A 12,990-nucleotide genomic window follows, 5' to 3' on the forward strand; every position below is an offset into this window, starting at 1 on the left:
GAGAGGCGGTCCCGTAGGTACGAGGGTCCTAGGCCGTATAGGGCTTTAAAGGTTAAAACCAGCACCTTAAACCTGATCCTGTACTCCACCGGGAGCCAGTGTAGCTGGTATAGCACCGGGTGAATGTGATCTCGCAGCGAAGACCTCGTAAGGAGTCTCGCTGCAGCATTCTGCACCCGCTGGAGTTTCTGGGTCAGTCTCAGGGCAGCCCCACGTAGAGCGAGTTACAATAATCCAGTCTGGAGGTGACCGTCGCATGGATCACAGTGGCTAGGTCAGGACGAGAGAGATAAGGGATAATAATAATAAGAGATTATTATTATTATTATTATTATTATTATTAAGTCAGAAATTAAATTCTTACAAAAGAAAAGAAAAAGCTATGTACCGGTAAATATCACATAGAAATAGTTTGCTCTCTGCCGCCATCTGGTGTTGCATGTTTATAACGCATTCAAAATGTTGTTTTTCCTAATGTAGATGAGTCCTAGGGGTCTCCCTCACCAGTGCAACAATTTGCTTAAATTGTAGGCTTATCTTAGGTATGACTATTGAAATAAAAATTTAAGGTCTTATATATATTTGCCAGGCAAACACGTACATAAATGTATGGGCCACATGTCTGAGGCAGCACAGGAGGGCAGCCCTGGAGCCATTTTTGCTCCCAAACTGACCAGATGTTTTCTCTGCAAAGTCAAAGGAAAATGGAAAAGACTCCCCATTGTCTTTTCCTTCACAAATCCTGTCTTAAGGGTATGTCTGTGTTTGAATAGGGTGTGAGCCTGTGATCTGGCTCAGGAACTAAGTATTTGTCATTACAAAAGACTGGCCAGGCTCCCCAGGCAATCCAATCAAGTAACCTGCCAGACAGGAGATAAACAACGCACTCAGATTTCTGCTGTAGACCAGCCCTTTCTGTGATGTGAGTATGATGTATCTGGGGGGTGGTCTTAGGTTGCACCCCTTCTGTGATGTATGTATGATGTTTCTGGGTGTGGTCTTGGACTCCAGGGTGGGCAAAGGCTTGCACACCTTTGTTCTGGGTCCTCCTCCTTTCCTGTGTGTGAAGGGAGCACCCTGTTGCAACAGTTCAATAAAGATCAGGCTTACAAGCTGCTTTGCTTCTCAATATTCTCTGGTTGGCCTCTGTTCTTTTCTCCAACCAATGGAGAACCTGCAAAGGACTCTGAAAGAGCTCTTGTGTCCCCCATAAGGAAATAAGGGCAGATTTCCGTTTATTACACAGGTCCTGCTGAGTGTGATCCCAAGAGACACTCTCACAGGCACATTTGCACCCAGGGTCATGCCCTGCTGCCAGCCTTTGCCAGTTGGAGTGTGCCAGGAGATGATTCTGTGGGGTGTGAAACACAGAGCAATTAAACACAACATTCCTAGAGCAGACATGTTTAGACATGTTACGGCTAAAATCTGGGTGCGGGGTTACTCTGCCACCCAGCTCATCGGACTAAGTCCGTGGGTCCCTGCGGAAGAAAATGAGCTCAGCCGGACGCAGGAGCAAACTGCAGAAGATCCAAGTTTATTGCGCAACAGGTTCAAGGCGAGATTGAACCCAGAGAAAGGGGTGACATGAACTTTTGAAATTTCCCTCCATATCCCAGAATACAGTGCATGAAACGTCACGAATACATTATGGGAAGGTTGGGTTTCACAAGTTACATCATGAATATACTTTACACGTCATGAATACATTATGAAAAGGTGGGATTACATTAATTAGCATTTTCGGATGAGGGAGGGGGGATATGCGGAGCGGGAAATATACATAGATACACATTTATTGAGTACCGGTGGTGGCAAGACAATGGGTCAGAGATATGCATCGTCTGCCACCTAATATTGCCTAGAGCAGTGTTTCCCAAACGTTTTTGGTCAACGGCACACCTGTGAGCCGGAAAAAAATCTCGCGGCACACCACCATTGAAGCCCCGCCCCGTGACGTCAGCGCGCAGCGTCACGCCGGGAGGGACGCACAAAAGCGAAAGTTTTTTCCCTCCCCCTTGCCGGGGTGGGAGGAGGCAGCAGAGCGAGGGCAGCTGAGGCGGCGGCGGCTGTTGTGGTGGTGGCGGCGATAGCGGGCGGAGGAGGGGGCGGCGGCGGGAGTTGCTGCTGCTGTTGTTGCTGCTGCTGCCCGGACATGCCGGCCTCCTCCTCCTCCGCTGTCTCGCGATCCTCCCTTTTGCGCGCGCTGCCCCGCCGCTCGGCACCACCACCGCGGAGCCGCCCCCGGCTCGACGCGGATCCTCGCCGCCGCCGCCGCCTCTCACCGCCCGACTCGCCCGCCTTCCTCCCACGGCACACCAGCCGATGTCTCACGGCACACTAGTGTGCCGCGGAACACCGGTTGGGAAACACTGGCCTAGAGGGAAGGTTTGGCAAATTAAGAAGTTCCTGCGTACGTGACCTGCCGCTTCGGGGATTATGGAAGTAGGGATAGCATCATGGAGTCCACGGGGAACTGAGTTGAATGACACTGAGAGCGAAGAAATCGGAGTTACGGTTGATTTTATATCAATTTCTAAAGATTTCAATGATTTCAAACCCATTCTGTACTATAGGGCAAAAGCAGAATGGATACATTGTAACAGGAGGTCCCTGGTTTCGGATCCATTGTTCTCGCCGTGGGGGGGGGGGGCCGTCAGCAGCTTGTCAGGGGTGAAATGAGGCGTGCAGGAGCTCCCTGAGCTAGCTTCTGCAGGACGAATGCATGGCTGTGATTGGCTAAAGCGGGGCCATAGGAATAAGCGGGGCCTCGGATGTTCCTAGAAGGAAGGGGAAAGGAGCCCCCCCCTTCCGTTCCGTATCAAGACATGAGGAGGGATGTTTGTCCAGCTAGTAGATAAACTTCCTGTTTCCTCCTGGGCTCGGACAAACTTCCTCTGCATGTGACCAGAGGTGGGTGTGGCCTCACCTGTGCAGGTAACAAAAGCACAGGGCAGGACAGCACATCTCTCTCATCTCTATTTTGCTTTCATCAAAGAAGCATCAGCCTGAGATGCTATTGGCTCCAAAGGAACTATCTCCTTATGGGATAGATTCCAGGTGTATGTATTTTGTAACTTAAGTCTGCCTTCTTTTTAGGAGGGAATAAAAGGGGATTTACCAGGGTACTTGTTTTAGAGGCTTAAACAAGCCTGGCAAAGACACTATCCGCTGTACAAGTTTAAAAGGGGAATGTTACTCTGCTAAATTGTAGAACTTGTTAACACAAGTTGGGAAGGATATAATTCAACAATATATCCTCTCCTGCCTCCCTGGACATTCCCACAGATTCCTGGCCAGATGCCTGGGCTTTGGCTGCCCCCCCCCACAACTCAGGCTCCCCAGGGGAGGGGAGAAATTTGTAGTTAGAATCTTAGAATGGAGGAGTTGGAAGGGACCCCAAGAGGCATCTAGTCTACCCCCTTGCAAGGCAGGAATCACAGCTAGGGGCAGTCATTTAATGCAAGGCTGGCAAAGCATGGGTGGCAACGAGGCAATGCCAGCAGGTGGGAGCTCGATGCACAGCAAGGTGGAAGGGCCTGTTGTTGCTGTTGAATTCAAGATTAAACTGAGGAAAAGTCATGCCAAAAAGCATTTAAATGCAGTCGCTTTCTGTGGTCCTGGTGATGTTCCCTTGCAATAACCAGAGATGCTCACAGCAACTGCAGCAGGTGGTGGGCGAAGGAGCACCCCTGAGAATACACAAAGGGCTTCTCAGCAGTTCTCTCCCAATGACTCCTGCCTGGAGGCTTTAGCTGTGCGACAGCGCCTCCCAGTGGACGGAGGACAAATTCCAAAGAGGGAAGGATTACTCTTTTTTCGAGCAAAAGTTCTGGAGTTAGAATCAGAAAATCATGGAATTGTAGAGTTGGAAGGGGACCCTGAGGGTCATCTAGTCCAACCCCCTGCAAGGCAGGAATCTGTGTTAGTCATTGTTAAGACAATGCCCATCCCTGGATAAATATATTGTTGAAGGACTTTTTTTTTAAGTACAACATCCCTAAGCCAAGCTTTCTTAGAATTATTATTGGTCACTTAGCAGGATAATGACCCTTTCCCACCTCATTGCAAGCTGTTATGGAAACTACGGGGGGGGGCACATCTTTAAAGTTTTATGTTACAAATATTATGCCTGAATGTATCCTTTCAACTTGACAGCTCAGGGAAGTTACCTAGCTTTAAAAATAATATAAAATCAACTCCCTTGCCAGCTTCCTCCATTCCAAAGCTATTTTCCCCTTGAAAGAGGACTCCAGGAAGTTCCCAGAGGTGACAATTGCTGAGCTGATTGTTGGCCAAGGAAAGCCTAATCCCATCACCAGACTTGCCAAGGGCCAGACATGCAAAGGAAGTTCTCTTGTACTTTGGGTGGTGGGACTTCAGAGGTGTTTGCCTGTGCTAATCTAATACCTGAGTCTTGCCCTGCCATGTCTGCTTAGGCTAATCTTGTACCAAGGACTTGTCTGGACAAGTTTGCCAAGGTTAAACTAGTGTAAACCCTGTCTACCCCTCCCCTTTTGTGACATGTCAGTGATGTAGCAATGATTCTGTATGAACTGTATTCTGGGATATGGTGGGAAAGTTTTAAAAGTCTTTGTCACCCCATCCATGGGGTTCAAAATTCCTCTTTGAACCTGTTGCGCAATAAACTTTGGTCTACAGCTATTTGCTCCGGTTGGTGGCTGGACTCCTTCCTTTATTCCTCAGGGACTCATGACGAGATGGGTGACTGAGCAGCCTCACACCTAGATTTTTCCATAACACAAGCTAAGCAACAAAGACTGTAATCAGATTTGAATTAACTGGGAAGAGACTTCAGCACAGGAGCATAAGAAGAGCTTGACCAGGGATCAGGCCAGTGACCCTTCTAGTCCAACATGCTGTTCTCACAGGGCCCAACCAGATAACCCAAAAGGAAACCCGCAAGCAGGATTCGAATGCAACACTTTCTCCTCTTGTGGTTTCTAGCAACTGGCATTCAGGAGCATCGCTGCTGCAAGTGTGGAAGCAGAGCAGAACTGTGGTTGCCCTCTCCTCCTCCATGGATTTGCCCAATCCTCTTTGAAAGCCATCTAGCTGGGTGGCCATTCCTGTCTCCTGCAGGAGGGAGTTCCACAGGTTAACTACAACTCCCAGCTCTTCTATGGCTTCAAAACGCACCAATGGGAAACACCTTGAGGTCCAGCTGCACGATCAGTCCCTGCTCCAGGAACACAGCCGCAAGAACAGGCTGGGCAATGGTAGGAGCCTGTTATGAGAATTATAAGGTCTAAGATATAAAAGAAATGTACCAGGCAAACACACACATAAACTGCATGTCTGAAACAGCACAGGAAAAAGGTCCTGAAACCATTTTGTCTCTCCCAAATTGACCTCAAATGCTTCTCTGCAAGGACAAAGGAAATGGGAAAAACTCCCAATTGTCTCTTTGCTTACAAATCCTGTCTTAAGGGCCTATCTGTGTATGAATAGGGTGAGCCTGTGACCTGGACTCGGGAATTAAGTATTTTCCATCACAAAAGAATGGCCAGGCTCTCCAGGTAAACCCATTAACAGGTTTCCTGCCAGACAGGATTTCTGCTGTAGACTGCCCCTTCTGTGATGTATGTATGATGTTTTTGGGGGTGGTCTTGGGCTCCAGGGTGGGCAATTTCAAAAGTCTATATAAGGGCTTGCACACCATTGTTCTGGGTTCCTCCCTGAGTGGGGTGAGTGGGGACCCTGTTGCAACAGTTTAAAAAAGACCAGGCTTACGAGCTGCTTTGCTTCTCAATATTCTCTGCTTGGCCTCTTATTTTCTCCTATCGATACAGAAACTACAAAGGACTCTATATGGTCTTTTGGGTACCCTATAAGGGAAAAGGAGCAGTTTTTTTCTTATAACAGACCCCAATACCAGCTGATGCCACGGCTGGCACCCTTAATTAGTTTATTTCCTAACACTTATACAGTGGTTGATTGCAAACAGACAAACCTCAAAACCTCAAAACAGTATACAAAAAGAAAAAATAAACACCAGGAAAATTTACAACAATACTTTAAAACATATGGAAATGTACAATACTAAAGCAGATTAAAATTCACCTCCACTTTCCAAGCATCTGGGCCGCCTTATCTAAACATGAATATTTTTCAGCAAGGAGCCAGCAGAGGGCACCAGCTAGCCATGTATGCTGCCTGCCCCGCTCCGCAGGGGTGAATGTTGCAGGCCTGGGTGCGCTTGGGAATCCAGTGCTCTCCCTGCAAAGCCTTTCCGCCTGTAGTTTCCAGCAGAGTCGCCCTCGAATCTGGCTTGCTGGTTTCCATAGGCATCCTCTGCCCAGGGCTGCAGGTGCACAACATGTCCAGGGGTCCACTCTTAGGTGTTCACCCTGGGATTCAACTTGGGAAGCAGCCCCTGGAGCTGCTGCGCTGCTGCCACCGCCCGCAAGCTCAGAGAGGGGCAGGTCTCCTAGGTGGGCAGAGGGAGGGAAGGCTGCCTGAGCTCAGGTCCAGGTGCCGTGGGCTGGAGCGCTTCTTGGGAAGGGCCTGGAGGCCGAGACCCGACACTCACCTGCCCTCCACCAGGTGGCAGAAAATGGTCTCAGGACTGCATTGCTGAACCCTCAGCTCCAACAACATCTGGAAAAAGCAGAAGCCAAGTTGGGGGGGGGGAGAAGAGGGAAGAGGAGCAGGTAACCAGAGCCAGGTGGGCTGATGCCTGGCAGCTTATCCATGTTCCTCTCCAGCCCTTGGGGGTGGGTGGGCTGCTCACTTCAAGGGGCTTCTGGCAAGCGGAGCTGAGCCCAGGTGAGAGAGGCCTGCAAGGCCACCTGGACTTTTGGGACGGAGGCGGGGGGGGGGAGCATTAGCACAACATCATCACATCCATGGCGGGTGGGGTGCTCAGGAGGCAGGCAAGGACCTGTAAAGGTTTCAGGTGAGTGGAAGAGCATCTTTTTCGGAGGTCTGCAGATGGAATGACCCCCGTGAGGAAAGGTGGGTGGGATTTTTTTTAGTTTAGAGAAAAGGCGAGGACGGTCTCCTCCTCAATTCTGTTTGCCCTGCTGCTTTCCTCCTGAGGTTTAGCTCTGAATCGGAACAACTGCCAACTGGGCTTCTTGCAGACTGCTGTTTGTTCCGATTGAACGCTAAAGAGCAGGTTTTCCAGGGGAAAGTGGCAGGAACCCAGGCCTGGAAGCACAGCACAAGCAGAAAACGGCTCAGACCCTCTGCTTCCTGCACACGGGACAAGGGGAAGCGTAGACGAGCCCAGAGAGAAGTGACATGAGAGGAGTTTATAAAATTGTGCATGGCATGGGGAGGAAAGTTTTCCTCCCTCTCTCCTAACACTAGAATTGGTGGACATTTGTGGAATGTTGGACAATACAGGATGAATACCTGGAAAGACTTCTCCGCGCAGCGCAGAATTAGACGACGGAACTTGCTTCTGCAGGAGGCGGTGACGGCAACCGACTTGGACGCCCCCAAAAGAGGCTTGCCCTCCGCCCCAGCCAACCAACTATTTATGATAACTAGTGGGGAATGTTGCTCCGGCATCTCTGATGATTGTGTAATGAAGCCGGGCAAAATGTCCTGCCTTTGTCCCCCCAGGAACCATGAAAGTCCCTCCCCTTGTTTCCAGGCAGCTCTGAAAGGGCACAATGGCAAAGAGGCCTAACGCTGGGGCGGGCAGAACGCCCCCCGGCCCCCTGGAGGCGGAGGCCATGGAGGGGAGAAGAGATCCTGGGGTCATAAAGCGAAGAAGCCCTGGGATGCCCCGCCAGGGACGGCGCTCTGCAGATGCGTGAAATCACTCCCCAAACCAGCGGTGCAGGGGAAACAGGAGCGTCTACACAGCATAAGCTGATTTTTTAAGAAAAGATTTTGGCAAAATGCATCCATATTTTCTTAAAAAGACAGGAAAAATAGCACAACATCTCCGCACTCTCCTCCCACAGCAACAACACTGCCATGTTTCAATAGCGATATTTCTAAATGTAAAGAATGATACAGTTCTGATTGCCGTTGGGCAACGTATCAGAGCTTGCAATAGATGGTTAAGATAACCAAATGCCTAATGTCACTTGTGGGAGTTTATTGGCTTATTGGTATAAGAAGTAAAGGACCACCCTATTGCCAAAAATAATGAGTTTGGTTTTTATTTTCCATGGGAAAGTTTGGTTTTATGGGCCGTGTTTTCTGCAGTCGCTGTTATCCTTGCATTCTATTTTTTTTAATGATATTTATTGAAATTTTACAGACAGTAAAAAGTTACAGAATTAAAAAGAAAAAAGAAAAAGAAAAAGAAAAAAAGAAAAAATAACAAGACAAAAATACAAAGACAAAATATATAAAAAGTAAAAAACAATTAAAAGCAAATCAATATTTTCATGTCTTATATTTCATTTACTTGTTTCCTGACCTCCTCACACCTCCCTTTTTTGTATTCCAGTTCACATGGTTAATTCAGCAAAACCCTTCCCTCTTTGTTTTTATCTTAATTCTATATCTTAACAAATTATAACTTCGTTTTTTCATCTAGTTATCAATCCATTTTTACATATTCTTTTTAACCTTGTTGCTAAAGCCGTTTTATTTCAATCCAACATCATTTTAACATTCATTAATTTTACAATATTTCTGCAAATAGTCTTTAAATTTCTTCCAGTCTTCTTTCACCAACTCTTCTCCCTGGTCTCGGATTCTGCCAGTCATTTCTGCCAATTCCATGTAGTCAATCACCTTCATCTGCCATTCTTCCAGGGTGGGTAGATCTTGTGTCTTCCAATACTTCGCGATGAGTATTCTTGCTGCTGTTGTGGCGTACATAAAGAAAGTTCTATCCTTCTTTAACACCAATTGGCCGGTCATGCCCAGGAGGAAGGCCTCTGGTTTCTAGTTATCCTTGCATTCTAATACCAGAGTCCCAATGCAAGGCCTTGAGAGTCTCTCCAGGATCAGGCAATTGAGAATCTCACGGTGGTTGAGGAAAATCTATGAATCCTTTATTCCCAAGTTGCCTGTTGGCATCCTCAAAAGTGTTCAGGAGAGTCAGCTGTGGAGAGCATCAGTTGATTCTAGCTGTGATGGTGCGTTATTTTTTAAAGCATGCTATTGACCTTTTACCGCACTGACTGGCAGCAGCTGCCCAGAGTTTCAGAGGAGAGGCATTCCCAGCCCTGCCTGCAGGTGCTGCTTGAACCTGGGACTTCCCGCATGCAGGGCAGGGGCTCTCCCACCGAGCGATGATGGCTTTTTACCGATTTTATGTCACGCAGGCCCCGAGGTGGTTTCCACAGAAGTGTGCATGGAGTACAACGAAATCAGTAAAATGCCATAAAGTACAATCTGGACACGCAAACGGATGCCTTGTCATTCCACTCCCATCGTCAGCAGTACACAAAGGAGAGAAGAAACAAAAGGCGGTTTCCAAAGGCTTTGAGAAACAAAGGGGTTTTCAGCAAGTGGAAAGAACCCGTTAAGAGCCCCCCAGCACCCAGTCCCACTCACTGACCCTTGCCTCTTGCCCTGCTCTCTCCAGGCAAAGGCCGGTGCATCAAAGCTCTGCATCCGAGAGGTTTTTTGTTTCTGCCCTGCGAAAACCTGTTCTTTGGCACTCAATCGGGGCAAACATCGATTCGGGTTTTCTGCAGATTGCTGTTTGCTCCAACTGAGCTTTAAAGAGTGGGTTTCCATGGGGAAGGCTACGGAGCAAGAAAAAGGGCGTTCAGACATGGAGCTTTAAATCATGGACCATGCCTGGAAAGCGTGGAGGAAAGGAAAGGGTGGAGAAGGCTGAGGACAGTGCAGAAAACCTGGAATGCCAAGAGGGAGGTGTGTGTGTGTGTGTGTGTGTGTGTGTGTGTGTGTGTGATGACGCCACTCAGATTCTCTATAAAAACCAACAGACTGGTGCCCATTCCAGAGAAAATGCCATGCTCAGCATTTTCCAACTTGGAAAGGTGTCTTGTCAAGCCCAGTGTCCTCATACAGCTGTGCTAGCAGAGGCTGATGGGAGTTGTGGTCCAAACATCTGGAGGGTGCCATGTTGGGAAAGGCTGGGCTGACAGGGAAGGCAGCCACTCCCCATCACTGCAGGAGCCCCGGAGGAGAAAAATCAGGAACGGCCCAGGAATGCAACAGAGCGGTGGCAACTTTGTTTGTTGTTAACTCCTAAACTCAACTTTAATTCATAACTGATTGCAGGTGTCTTTTTGTAAATGGCTTGCATTAATGTTGCCTGCTTTAAAATCATCATTATAACATTGAAAATCATCATGTTAACATTGAAAATGCACTTTTGGGGGTCAGAGGGCAGAGTTGACTTTGCAAATCAGCAGTAAAATTCAGAAGAAGCAAACCTCTTACAGGACTGAGACGACCAACATTCCCTAAGCAGGGCCTGCTAGGAACGGTTTTATTTGTGACCTCCCTGGGTTTGCTGCTTGGCCAGCGCCACGCAGAGAGAGCCCTCGTGGTCCCTGTGTCTGGGCTGAGGGCGGCTGAAATGTGGCCAAGGAAGGAACGGGTGGCTAATTGCCACATAAATTGTGTCTGTTCCCCTGGAGAGGGTGAAGGGCCAAGGGCTCCTGCTGGCCTGCCATCGCCTTAATCAAGTTATCCCCGCGTTGTCGGGGCGTCCAGGCCTGGCTACTCCCGTCTGGAGGGGGGAAATGCCCTGACAAATTCCTAGCAGCGGGAAGTGGCAGCTCTCCTGCGTGGAAGGATGAAAAGTACCTGCAACCTCGGCTGGCCTCCCTGCTCTCTCACGCTGGGAGAAGGCCTCTGCGACCAGCGCCATGCTGCTTTCGGAGCCCGGCTGGAGAATGGGATGTGCTTTTGAAGGGGAAGCCTCTTCCCAGGGACACAAGGCAGGCGGAGGCAGCACAATGGCGCTGGCAGTGAGGATGCTGGAAAAGGCTGCTTTGCTGCCCCCAGCCCCAGAGGCGGCACTTTCTCTCCTGTTATGGGGCCCATGGGGACAGGGGGCAGCCGCAGTGCTGGATTTACGTATAAGCTAAGCAAGCTATGGCTTAGGGCCCCACTCTCTTGGGGCCCCCGAAATAATTAAAGGAAAAAAAATGGATGTACATTTCCAAAATATAAGATAAAAAACAAATAAAATAAAACCTACATACAATGTTTTGTAAGGGATGCAGGTGGCACTGTGGGTTAAACCACAGAGCCTAGGACTTGCTGATCAGAAGGCCGGTGGTTCGAATCCCCGTGACGGGGTGAGCTCCCGTTGCTCAGTCCCTGCTCCTGCCCACCTAGCAGTTCAAAAGCACGTCAAAGTGCAAGTAGATAAATAGGTAAGGTAAACGGCGTTTCCATGCGCTGCTCTGGTTCACCAGAAGCGGCTTAGTCATGCTGGCCACATGACCCGGAAGCTGTACGCCGGCTCCTTCGGCCAATAAAGTGAGATGAGCGCTGCAACCCCAGAGTCGTTCGCGACTGGACCTAATGGTCAGGGGTCCTTTTTACAGTGTTTTGTGTTGTGTTGACTCCTATTTGCTATGTGCAAATGGCTTGAGATACCTATGAGGTCCATCAATTACCATATAGCATATATTCAACACAAAAAACAGTGACAATTTGTTGTTGACAAAGGACAGCTGGACATAGAAAGGGCCCCATTACCTTCAGGAGCTGGGGGCCTCATCCAACCTCAATCCGGCCCTGCAGCCTACCATTGTTCCCATTTGTGCCTACTCGGGCCCACTGGGAGAGGGGTCAGGCGGCAGAGTTTGTGATGGGCTGTGGTAATCAGGGGTGTCTCTGTGACCCAGTGGCCTGCTTAGTTATCCGTGCCAAAACTGCTCCATTTGATGGGGATTCTGCTGAGAGTCTGGCCTCATCCACATGTTGAGACCACCTGCTGCTTGCCAGGACCCCCAACCCACAGAAGAAGACCAGGAGAGCCCCCTGGATCCGGCCAGCGGCTATCTAGTCAAGCATCCTGCTCTGAACCCACAAGCAGGATCCGAGCCCAAGAACCCGTTCTCCTCTTGTGGTTTCCAGCAAACTGGACCGTGTCCAGAGGAGGGCAACCAAAATGGTCCAAGGCCTGGAAACGATGCCTTATGAGGAACGGCTAAGGGAGCTGGGCATGTTTAGCCTGGAGAAGAGGAGGTTAAGGGGTGATATGATAGCCATGTTCAAATATAGAAAAGGATGTCACATAGAGGAGGGAGAAAGGTTGTTTTCTGCTGCTCCAGAGAAGCGGACACAGAGCAATGGATCCAAACTACAAGAAAGAAGATTCCACCTAAACATTAGGAAGAACTTCCTGACAGTAAGAGCTGTTTGACAGTGGAATTTGCTGCCAAGGAGTGTGGTGGAGTCTCCTACTTTGGAGGTCTTTAAGCAGAGGCTTGACAACCATATGTCAGGAGTGCTCTGATGGTGTTTCCTGCTTGGCAGGGGGTTGGACTCGATGGCCCTTGGGGTCTCTTCCAACTCTAGGATTCTATGAAATGGGATTCATGGCTGCCTCCAGCTGTGGAAGGCAGAGCCCAGCCCTCCTCGCTAGGAGCCATCGATAGTCTTTTCCTTACTCCTCTTTTACAGCCACCCAGGTCAGGGGCCATCTCTGCCTCCTGTGGCAGGGAGTTCCACAGCGCTGCATGAGGAAGGACTTCCTTTTATTTTGCAGAATCATTAAACCCTCGAATTGCAGCTGTCCCAGATGGAGATTGCGCCTGCAACCTTGGCATCAGTGCCACACGCAAACCAAAGGAGCTAGCCAACAGCCAGACCACGGTTTGCTTCTCTAGTCCAACGGCGGCAAAATCTGATGGGCATCAGCTTTGGATAATACAGGATAAAACAGGAAAGCTGTCAAACATGGTTGCGCACTGAAATTTGCTCCTTGGAGCATTTCCTTTCCCATCTCTGGAGGAGTTAATGAGGCAGTGGTTGTGCAGAATGATTGCTGGAGCGCAGCTTTCTCTCCTAGCCCAAGAGCAGCAAAATCTGATGGGCAGCATTTTTGGGCAGACAGGATGC

This window comes from Podarcis bocagei (assembly GCF_964188305.1).
Source record: "Podarcis bocagei genome assembly, chromosome: 4".
Taxonomy (NCBI): domain Eukaryota; kingdom Metazoa; phylum Chordata; class Lepidosauria; order Squamata; family Lacertidae; genus Podarcis; species Podarcis bocagei.